Raw genomic sequence first — 10,778 nt, 5'->3', positions numbered from 1 at the left:
AATAGCCTACATTAAACATAACAATAATGACAATAATAAATTACTACTACTAATAATAATGATGACAATGAGAATAGCTAGTTTTCAAAATAACAATAACCATAAACATATACAAACCATAACAACTATGAAGAAATCTCACTAATTAGATGGAATGTTAACAGATGAGTCTTTATTTGCTTCTTTAAAATCCCAAAACTCTCAAGAATGTAGAATAATAGGTCAATCATTCCACCACTGAGGAATCACCAATGAACCAGGAACCATCTGGAGGAGAAACTGTTAGTGGCCTTTTACCGCAGCACCATCGAGAGCGTCCTGACGTACTGCATTACAGCTTGGTATGCCAACTGTAATGCGGCGGATAGAAAGAACCTGCAGAGGTCATAAAGACATCACAATGTATCACTAGTCCCTTACCCTCGCTAGAAGACATCGCTAGCATGCAGTGTCTCAGGAGAGCTAGGGCAATCACTGCCGACCTCTCACACCCAAGACAGCACCTGTTCAACCCCCTCCCGCTCAACCCTGCCCTCTGGAGACATAGGTGCCTCAAGAGCAGGACTTACAGACTCAAAAACAGTTTTTTTCCCCCCATCAGGTCCCTGAATTCATAAAGTGTGTGTGTGCGCTATGATGTGCAAATTATGTATATATTGCTTACTTCTCTCCTTTAATTACTTTGCTATTTAATTAATTAATTTATTTATTTATTTATTTATTTATTTATTCCTGTTTTACTTTTAACTTTTTTTATATAAATATTTATTATGCACTGGCCGAAGAAGTACTGCAATTTCATTGTATACCTGATGTGCAATGACAATAAACATTCTTAAGCTTGAAAGGGTCTTGACTGTGACTTGTTAGTGTTGATGGAAGGCCAACTCAGCAGAAGCTCATCAGAGGAACGCAATAGTCAAGTACAGAAGAGGAATATAAAGCTGTATCATATATAGATACGAAGGGGCAGATTCAGGAAGCATCCTATGCCAGAGTCAGAGTGAGGGATCTGAATTGAATTGCTGCTTGGAAGCCAATGAAGAGTAACTAATAGAGTAGTTATATGTTTTCTTTGGCTGATTAAAGACGCTGCTGCATTTTGAATCATCTGTTATGGTCTCACTAGCTGGTACACTAGTCTTGACATGACTTTGTGGCTACATGCTCAGAGAAATTAAGTCGGCCATCAATTATAGCACCCACGTTGTGTGCCGTTTTAGCTGTAGTCAATAAAAAAAACACCAGGCTGGATGTTGGTCTGCTGGGGATAAACTGGGAATATCTAGATTAGTTGGGAATAACAGGATCTCAGTTTTGGAGAAATTGAGCTGAAGGTGACAATCTTTCATTTAAACTTACATGTCATTAATGCATGCAGAAATCGGAGCAGAAATAATGTTGTCATGGTGGGAAAATGTAATCTGGTGGGAAAGACAGATGAAGTTGAGTATCATCCGCATAACAGTGATGATTGAAACCAGTCTTTAGCATTTATTTTTATATAGCATTTCATTTCTAATAATCTCTGGGTTTTTTTGCAGGTGGCTGAATTCCATCCCTCCCTTGCTTGTGTGCAGCATTGAGAGGTCTTATCGTCGTGTGAAATCCCTAACAACTATTTCAGGGAGTTTCACATCTCGTCCTGTGTTTAATAGGAATCATCTGTGAACAAGCAAGTACCCTATACAGGTGCGTTATTTACATTTTATATGAAGTAAATTAATGGACTCAGGAATGATGAATGAATCAATCATTGGATGGGTGGATAGATATATGGATGGATGGATGGATGAATGAATGAATGAATGAATGAATGAATGAATGAATGAGTGAATGAATGAATGAATGAATGAATGAATGAGTGAATGAATGAATGAATGAATGAATGAATGAAAGATAGATAGATAGATACTCTTCTTCCTAATGGATATACGTTTGATGTACTCTTTTACCTTTGGGCTGCACTTACATATGTGTCCATTACATGAGGTTCCAGCTGATCCACCCACTTTTAGTACAGTCATCATCACTGACACTTCTTAGGTTCGCTCCTTGCCCAATATCACTCCAGTGGAACAGTTGCAGACCATGAAGGTGGTGAATGCGGGTTTGGTAGAGCCAGACTGCCCTTTCACTGTCAGTCTGGTTAATACCACCATGTAGTAGCGATTTATGGTGACTCTGAATGAAGAACTGGTTTAATGAGGGGATATCTATTTTTGTGAATTAGTAGCCTAAATTGATTTGTTGTCCCTCCTCTTTCTCTGTCTTTCTCTCTCTCTCTTTCTCCTCCTATCTCTCTCTCTTTCTCTCTCTCTCTCTGTTGATGTCTGTATGATTGTGTTTTTCTCTTCACACACGTACACACACCCACCCTCACACCCACACTTAACCAGTGAGAACTGTTTATCATAGATAATAGCGATGGTTTTGTTCATCCACTAGGGGGTGCTACAGTATCACAGTATCAATTTCTCTTCTATTCATTCATGTCTTCAGAAATCAGGATAAACCTAACCTAGAAATCTAGACGCACCCTAGCGGCAGCAAATTACATTTGCTGCCAGGGCTAGTCTAGCAACTCTCCGTTGGCTTGTGAGCTCGAAAAATTAAACTTCTATCAGGCCAATCAAATCGTGTATAGAGTCGTTAGGCGGGCTTAACATAATGATTGATGGCAGAGTTGCAACGGTTTGGCTTGAATTCCCTGCTTCTTGAAAACAAAGAAGATGAATGTTGCTGTTGGTGAACAGTGTGACACGAGTTAAGCTTTTTTTAAGTTGGCAAACGTTTGAACTAGCCAACTAGCTCCGCTTGTGGGAAAACGCATGGGACTCATAGCGCTGTCCTATTGCGTGCAGAGGGAATTTGAAAGACAGCCCCTCGGATTGAGCACTGCGAACGGTGAGTGCCCAGACCCTACATTTTAATGTGGGTCTGGCTCGTCAGGCTAGGATAAACCCACTTGCACACAAATCCTCATGTGAATGGAGTTTATCAGTAATCACATGTAACCAGCATGTGAATGAAAGCAATGCATTCTCCTGTTTTATTACAGTAGGATAATGTACAATATGACAAAACATTCTGGTGGGCATGGAGATGCACTGATAGACAAACCAGCAAGATGGGTATTGGGGGTCCCATGTATGAACAGCAACCCACCACTGGAGGGTGCTAGATAGACATTATTGTTACATGTTTGGGCACACATGGACATGCAGACACACACACACACATACAGTACAAGGTACATATTGTTTTGTATTGATTGTATTGATTAATTTACAACTTTATTGGATGTACTTTTGAAAACAAAATGCTGATATATATAAGTTGTGTTGTCAGAAGCTTTTTAAACATATTCTGTTCATATTTAGGTAGTCGGTGAAAGACACTCTAGCTTCTAGCTTAGATGAGCTTCTTTTCATATTTGTGCAGTCTGTGAAAGTGGGTTTCTTAATGTTTACCTGAGGCCAGTTACTGCTGTGGCATCTCATGAGTGTGTGGATGTGCATAGGGAGATGATACTGATTGCACATCCAGTTCTCAGTCGCCAACACCATCCTCGGTCACCAACAGGTACAAAGTTTCCACATCTGCCTCTCTCTTACAAGTAAAATAAAAGTCAAGGGGTGTTTTAAATAACGGCCTTTTATTAATAACGCTGTTTTTAAACAAGTCAACACCTATGTCACATACTCTATTTCCCTCTGTATCTCTTTCTCTCTCTCATTCTCTGTCTGTGTTTCTCTGTCTCTCTCTCTCTGTTCATTACTCTCTCTCTCTCTCTCTCTCTCTGTTTCTCTGCCTCTGTGACTCTGTCTTAGTGTTCACCCTCTTCCCCTCCATCCTCCTGGGTCCCCTCCACTTCCTGTTCATGTCTCATCTTTCCCTCTCCTTCTCTCCCTCTCTGTCTGTATGTGTCTCTGTGGTGCTTGTAGCGCAGACTCTTGGCTATTGTTTAATGACAATCTGCCGTGCTGGCGGAGTGGAACTGGAGAGTGGTGTTAAGCTGGCTGCTCACCGGTGCGTGCCGATGGCATAATGAGCTGTGGGATTTGAGCAGAGAGGAGAGGAAAGAGCAGGAGAAGAGGAGAGGAGAGGACAGGAGGGGAGGGAGGAGAAGAGGAGAGGAGAGGACAGGAGGGAGGAGGAGATGAGAGAGAAGGAGGGGAGAGGAGACAAGAGGAGAGCAGAGATGATGAGAGAATGGAAGAGGAGAGGACCTGGGAGAGGACAGGAGAACTGAGAAGAGAGAGGGGAGGAGGGAGGTCAGGTAGAGGAGAGGGCAGGAGGGGAGAGGAGAGGGGAGGAGAGAAGAGAAGAGGTCAGGACAGAGAGATAGAGACACGAGGAAAGGAGAGAAGAGAGAAGGGGAGAGGTCAGGACAGAGAGAGACGCGAGGAGAGGGGCTCATAGCTCAGGGCTCACAGCCCCAGTCGGTCACCAAAGCTCTGCTGACACAGCCAAAGCAGCACCAGAGCTGTCCATCATGAAAAGATATACACTTTATCTCTTTCTTTTCTTTTCTTCTCTCTCTTTCTTCCCGTCTTTCTGCTCCCCCTCTCTCTCACACACATCCTCACTCAATTCTGTTTGCTTTCTCTCTCTTTTTGTCACACTCATATTGACTCACACTCACACACACAATTTCAGACACTCCTGTATGTATTTGTCTAAACAGAAACACACACACACACATGCGCGCACACACACACACACACACACACACACACACACACACACACACACACACACTGCCAGTATGGTAGACAGGCAGATATCCTGGACTAGATCGTCATTCTCACGTAACTTTGGAAAGCTGAATGGAAAGAGAGCAAATGTTAGTTGGTGAGTGAGCGACGTGATGAGTGGGGAGAAATGAAAATGAGACTCTGATCAACAGGGTTTTGAATTAGGGGCCAGCATTGGGCCTGTCCTTGAGGATCAATAAAGTATCAATCATATATCTACAGGCGTGGTGTGCAAGTGTGTTGATGTTGAAATGGCTCTAGAGACAGAGTGAGAGAGAGAGGGGGGCTGAGAGACATAGGGAGAAAGACAGTGAGTGAGAGAGGCACTGGGAAAGAGACAGAGAGAGGGAATGAAAGAGAGAGTCAAGAAGGGAAGGAATGGATAGAGAGACACAGAGAACGGATGGAGGGTCGGAGGGAGAGAGGCGCTGAGAACGAGATGAAGGGAGAGAGAGAGTCATGGGGACAGAGAGGGAGAAAGAGAGAGAGAGAGGAAGGGACAGAATCACAGAGAGGGAGAGAGGAAGGGACAGAATCACAGAGAGGGAGAGAGGAAGGGACAGAATCACAGAGAGAGGGGGGCAGAGCGAGAGAAAGACAGAGAGAGGGAGAGAGAAAGGAAGAGAGAGAGGGAGGACTGCCTCCTCCCGTGTTCAATCTGCACACACTTGTCCTCTGACAGCCGTTTAGCACCCTGGCTTGTGAGTGGCTGACATCTCCTCCCTCCCCCTCATCCTCTCCACCTCTCCTCTAGCTCTCGCCCTCGCCTCCCCTCCTCTCCTCCATTCTTCTCCACCTCTCTCTCTCCCTCCCTCCCTCCCTCCCTCCCCTTCTCCCAGCCTCCTCAAAGTTGTGGTCAGAGGTGGAAGGCTGCCAGTCTGTGTGTGAGAGCATGAGAGAGATGGTTAGAGAGCGACCGAGGGAGTTAGGCAGCGAGAGAGACAGAGTGTGAGTACTGTCCACTGAGATAGAGGAAGAGGACAGCAGGGACCGAGACATCGGGATAGAAAGAGAGAGAGAGAACGCTCACATTTAAGAGGGAGAGGAGAAGAAAGAGAGATGGAGCGATTGAGAGAAGAATAATGGAGAGATAATTAATGATATAGGATTAAAGAGAGAAAAAGAGTCAAAAAAGTGAAATAGGACAAAAGTGAAAAGGACTGGGAAGTTACTACAGAGAGAGAAAGAGGGAAAGAACGAACGAAAGGAAGGAAGAGAGACAAAGAGAAAGAGGGAGGGAGACTCCAGGGCATTTGAGAGGGCCAGAGGGAAGTGGGGCAGAGAGGGGTAGATTGGGGCAGATCGGGGAAGCCGTCCCCTCAGCATGGCTCTGTCTCTGGAGGGAGGCCCCAACCTGGGAGCCTACTACTGCCTCATCCGCAGGAGGTTCAAGAGGAGGCGCAAGAAGCGCTCCGAACGCAAAGGTACCGGCCACAGAGTGTGTGTGTGTGTGTGCGTGTGTGCACATCTGTGTGTTTTACAATCTGTCGGATGAAGATATAGGGGACCGAATGAAGCGACTTTGATCACTGATATGGCTGTATGTAGGTGTGTGTCTTATAGACGGATAGGCAGAATTATAGACATGCGAGATGTGTGCCTTGGTGGATAACAGCAGTCAGGGATGTCAGATAGTTGCTTTAGGGTCAAGTCCGTTGTCCACTCTTTGCCATAAAGAGTTAAAGCAGCTTTGCTGGAAATGTGTGTCCTCATCAAGGCATGTTGTGGCATATTGGTAACCTGTCTCTGTAATCTAGTGCTGACATTTGCTAAATTGATTTATGTGCTGCTTTGGGTCTGTGGTTATTTGTGTGTGTGTGTGTGTGTGTGTGTGTGTGTGTGTGTGTGTGTGTGTGTGTGTGTGTGTGTGTGTGTGTGTGTGTGTGTGTGTGTGTGTGTGTGTGTGTGTGTGTGTGTGTGTGTGTGTGTGTGTGTGTGTGTGTGTGTGTGTGTGTGTGTGTGTGTGTGTGTGTGTGTGTGTGTGTGTGTGTGTGTGTGTGTGAGTGAGAGAGAGAGAAAGAGGCAGAAGTCATGGCAGAATGGCAGAAGTCCAACTACTTTACATTTACTTTACTACTTAACAAGTTGAGAGATTTACCAAAATACATCACAGTTTAGACCCATATAGTGTATGAAACCAAACGTATTTCTACAGTGTCTTTTGTACTGTCTGTCGTCTGTATTGGTTCTTCTTAAAATGGTCCCATTCCCAGTTAGCACAGGCCGAGCTGAAGTGTTGGTGTAGTAATGAGGGGAAGCATGCAGTGGTTCCCTCTAATTCACAATGACAGAGGCCTTATTGGAGTTAAACTGAGACAGACATAGGCTTCTCCCAGGCAGGCGCCGTCTGGCAGGAAATTAACAGCAACAGTTGTTGTGTTTCTGTAGAGTCCCATTTTATAGCATGACTGTCAGTTTTTTAACCACTTTAGACAAAATGTAGGTAATACACAGATTAAAAATGTTGACCAAGAATATATTGTGCTGTTGGAAAGACATACAGTACTGATGCATGTATCACACTTGATAATGATAACATGAGCAGTCAGGCAACTGCAGACCACTGCCCCTATACTTGGACAATAAAGAAAGTGAAAAACAAAAAGTGTCAGGACAGACAGGCAGTCAGTAGCCCATTCACATGGACACGTTTATTATGATTACAAACTGAGTAATGGCTGAATCGGAATGAAAATGTCTCATGTAAACACCCCAATCGATTGGATTCAGCCAGATCTGACAAAATTTCCAATCGGATCAAGAGAGGTGGTGTACTCCGTTCTGATAATCCGATCGATTGACAAATCCACACATGTAAACAGGTACTCTGTGCAGACGTTCCCTATCTGGTAATAATGCAGAGTGACATAAACAAATGAGTTTCCATGGCGCAATAGGAGCTTCTAAATTATTAAATGCTTGTTCCTTGTAAGCGCAGATTAAACGGCAATCGTTTTATTTAGTGTTCATGTAAACAGTTTGGTTCGGATATATTTCAATCTATTTGAAAAAAAAAAAAATGACCATGTAAACGGGGCTGATGTCTCTCTTTCATTCAATGTGTATGTGAGTGTGTGTGAGAGAGAGAGAGAGTTAAAGAAAGTGAACGAGAGAATCACCAGGAGTAATCAGGAGCAGGAGAGGAGTGTAATGTATGTTCACACCAGTCTGTCAGTCTGTCGCAGAGACTGGGTCCACAACTACTGCCCACGGTGTTTGAGAAATGCCTTACTGTGTGAAGATCAGAGTACTGCTTGGCAACACTTCCTACTCCCCACTCTGCCTGCCTAGTAACACTGCCCTCGTCCAGTTTACACATGCTACTGGACTCTCTCTCTCTCTCTCTCTCTCTCTCTCTCTCTCTCTTTGTCTTTGTCTCACAAACACACAAAGTCATGTGAGGCACACAAACACACACTCACACGCACACGCACAAACACACAAACACACGCACACACACAAACACGCACACACACAAACACACAAACGCACACGCACACACACACAAACACGCACACGCACACGCACACGCACAAACACACACACACAAACACACACACACGCACACACACAAACACACACACACACACATGCAAACGCACACGCACACGCACAAACACACACACACAAACACGCACACACACACACACACACACAGTGTAGTCAAGTATAGTCGGGTATATTAGCTGTCAAATTCACCTCCTGACACGTATGCACCGAGCCTAGTGAGTGGGGGTGGGCATGGGGTGTACGCCATGCATGAGGGGACCAGATAGCAGCTCCAATTCCTGGAGGAGTCCATGCAGAAATTCTAATACCTGCTATTAGTCCTCCTTCACTCCGTGCCCGAGTCTGAAGTGGTCAAAAGGGTGGGATCCTTATCTCCCCTAACACAGTCTGACCACACAAAGAATGGAGTGGTCAAAAGGGTGGGATCCTAATCTCCCCTAACACAGTCTGACCACACAAAGAATGGAGTGGTCAAAAGGGGGGATCCTTAGCTCCCCTAACATAGTCTGACCACACAAAGCCTGAAGTGGTCAAAAGGGTGGGATCCTTAGCTCACTCTGACCACAAAGAGTGTTGACTGGTCGTAGTTAACATGTTACAACAGGGAGGGATCTACTAGAGGAAAGTGACAGGATATGTAACTGATGTTCTTTTTTTTATTATTAAACTGCTGCCCTCCAAATTGAGAGATATTCAATTAATAAACAGATTGTATAGGCTCTTCGAATCACAAAGTATTACAGGCAGTGCTAACAAGCTTGTGGGAAGAGTCGCAAAACACAAAAGCACCTGAATAGAAGTATCTGCCCATTTTTATAGACTCATTGCTGGAAGACTGGTTAAGACCACCTTAAAATCAGACATATAAAGGTCCTTATGAACATACTGTATACATACTATATAGTGATATAAGAATAAAGATAAAAGTTATTTTTTTGTAAGCCTGTTAAGAAACGTCCTGAGAAAAAGGTCTTAAGACACCTGAAGATTTTAGACACCTTAAGACCAGTGAAATTTGTAAAAAGACAAATCACTCTCCATACAAATCCATTTAGTGTTAAAAACAACAACCAAAAGACAGCAATTGAAAAAACACCCCCAGAATTAGCACTGGCTTAGAGATCCTGTGGGCGTTGAAAACTGTACATTAGCATTAGCCTTCATTAAATCTCCTCTGCCAATAGACTTGTGTGGAAATTATTATTCTTTAGTAGCTTTAATCCCCTCGCAAAAAGTAAACAATGCCGCTGCACTTTGGGGAAATTAATTAAGTCGATCAGAGCACCCTTGAACGATCGGTGTGCACCTGCACAGAACTGTCGAGGAGGCAGCCATGTGAGGACAGAGATGTTGGTCTCGGTGGACGGTTCTCTCTGGTGTTCTGTTGGCTCTCCACATGTAAGGCTCAGTGATCAGACACAACTGTCAATACTTATCAGTATTCTGCTCTCTCACTGTCCTCCTGTTCGTGATATAAAAAAATGGACACACACCCGGACTGTGACTCCACTGTCTAACCACTTGAAAGTATTGAATTTGGGAGAAATTTGGCACAGATGGTGATGAACAGCATCACATAACCGTTTCCGTGGTGACCAGCCGCAGAGAGATAAAAAAAGTCTCTGCCTCCATCTCCTTGACGTCGGCTGATGTGGTGTGAAGTGGTGTGAAACGGAGTGTGGGTTTAATCTACCGGCATGGAAGCGAATCCCAAAGGCATCCAACTACCTGTGTGTGCGTGTGTGTGTGTGTGTGTGTGTGTGTGTGTGTGTGTGACAGAGAGAGGGTGAAAGCCACAGTCCTTGCACCTTTCTGTTCCAGAACCTTCTCTCTGATCTCAGGGCCTGATAACATATCCGATTCAGGTACCAGTGGAATTGGTCAGATGGCTGCCCATCCCCCCTACCCCCCCCCCCCCCCCACCCTCGCTAAACTCTCAGCTGGTCTGTTGTACACATGCGCACCACCATCTCCCTCCGTCTACTGACCTCTACCAGTGGACATGTCCACAGTTCGAATTATGGGGGGTTTTGGGGGGGTCTGACCCCCTGATTAGGACCTGGACCCCCCCCCCCCCCCCCAAAAGAGATGAAAACAACACAAACAAATTTTCACTATTTAATATATTCTTATGTAATGTCAATTGCATTTCTGTCCCTCCCAAACTGCGTTAAAATGATACAGTATGTTTAGCAGACAGAATTTCAAAATGTTCCCGGGGGTCCCCGGACCCCTGCTAATATCGTATGCACATGTATTTCATGAATTTTGTCAGTAAAAATGCTTACTGTAGGCTACTCTTGCTTACCTGAGTGTGTGTTGATGCCGCCTACCTTAGTTACTAGACTCATTGTGTTTGCTACATTTAATACACACAAGTGCATTACACTATTGACATTTGAGTTGAAAAGAAAAAACTGCCTTTTAATACGCACAGTCGACCCCTCCCGATTGTCGTAGTGTAATTCAAACTCTGGCACATGTCAACATCCTCTATTTCTCTTCACT

The 10,778-nt window shown here is 44.3% G+C and overlaps 1 protein-coding gene across 2 annotated transcripts in view; it reads left to right on the top strand.

Moving 5' to 3' along the window:
• The window catches only part of LOC143142448 (double-stranded RNA-specific editase 1-like), an 82,559-nt gene that overhangs the window by 31,125 nt on the left and 40,656 nt on the right, over positions 1-10,778 (top strand). For both annotated transcript variants that reach the window (XM_076303334.1, XM_076303333.1), the window contains exon 2: positions 1,545-1,692. The gene's annotated coding sequence lies outside the window, so the exon portion shown is untranslated. The remainder of the gene's footprint in view (positions 1-1,544; positions 1,693-10,778) is intronic.

The sequence above is a fragment of the Alosa pseudoharengus genome, unplaced genomic scaffold (assembly GCF_046254945.1).
Source record: "Alosa pseudoharengus isolate Yale_2024_CS ecotype anadromous, Long Island Sound unplaced genomic scaffold, YU_APseudo_1.1 YU_APseudo_1.1_scf_24, whole genome shotgun sequence".
In the NCBI taxonomy this organism is placed as follows: domain Eukaryota; kingdom Metazoa; phylum Chordata; class Actinopteri; order Clupeiformes; family Clupeidae; genus Alosa; species Alosa pseudoharengus.
Note: the sequence above shows the minus strand (reverse complement) of the source record. Positions and strands in the feature narration are given on the sequence as shown.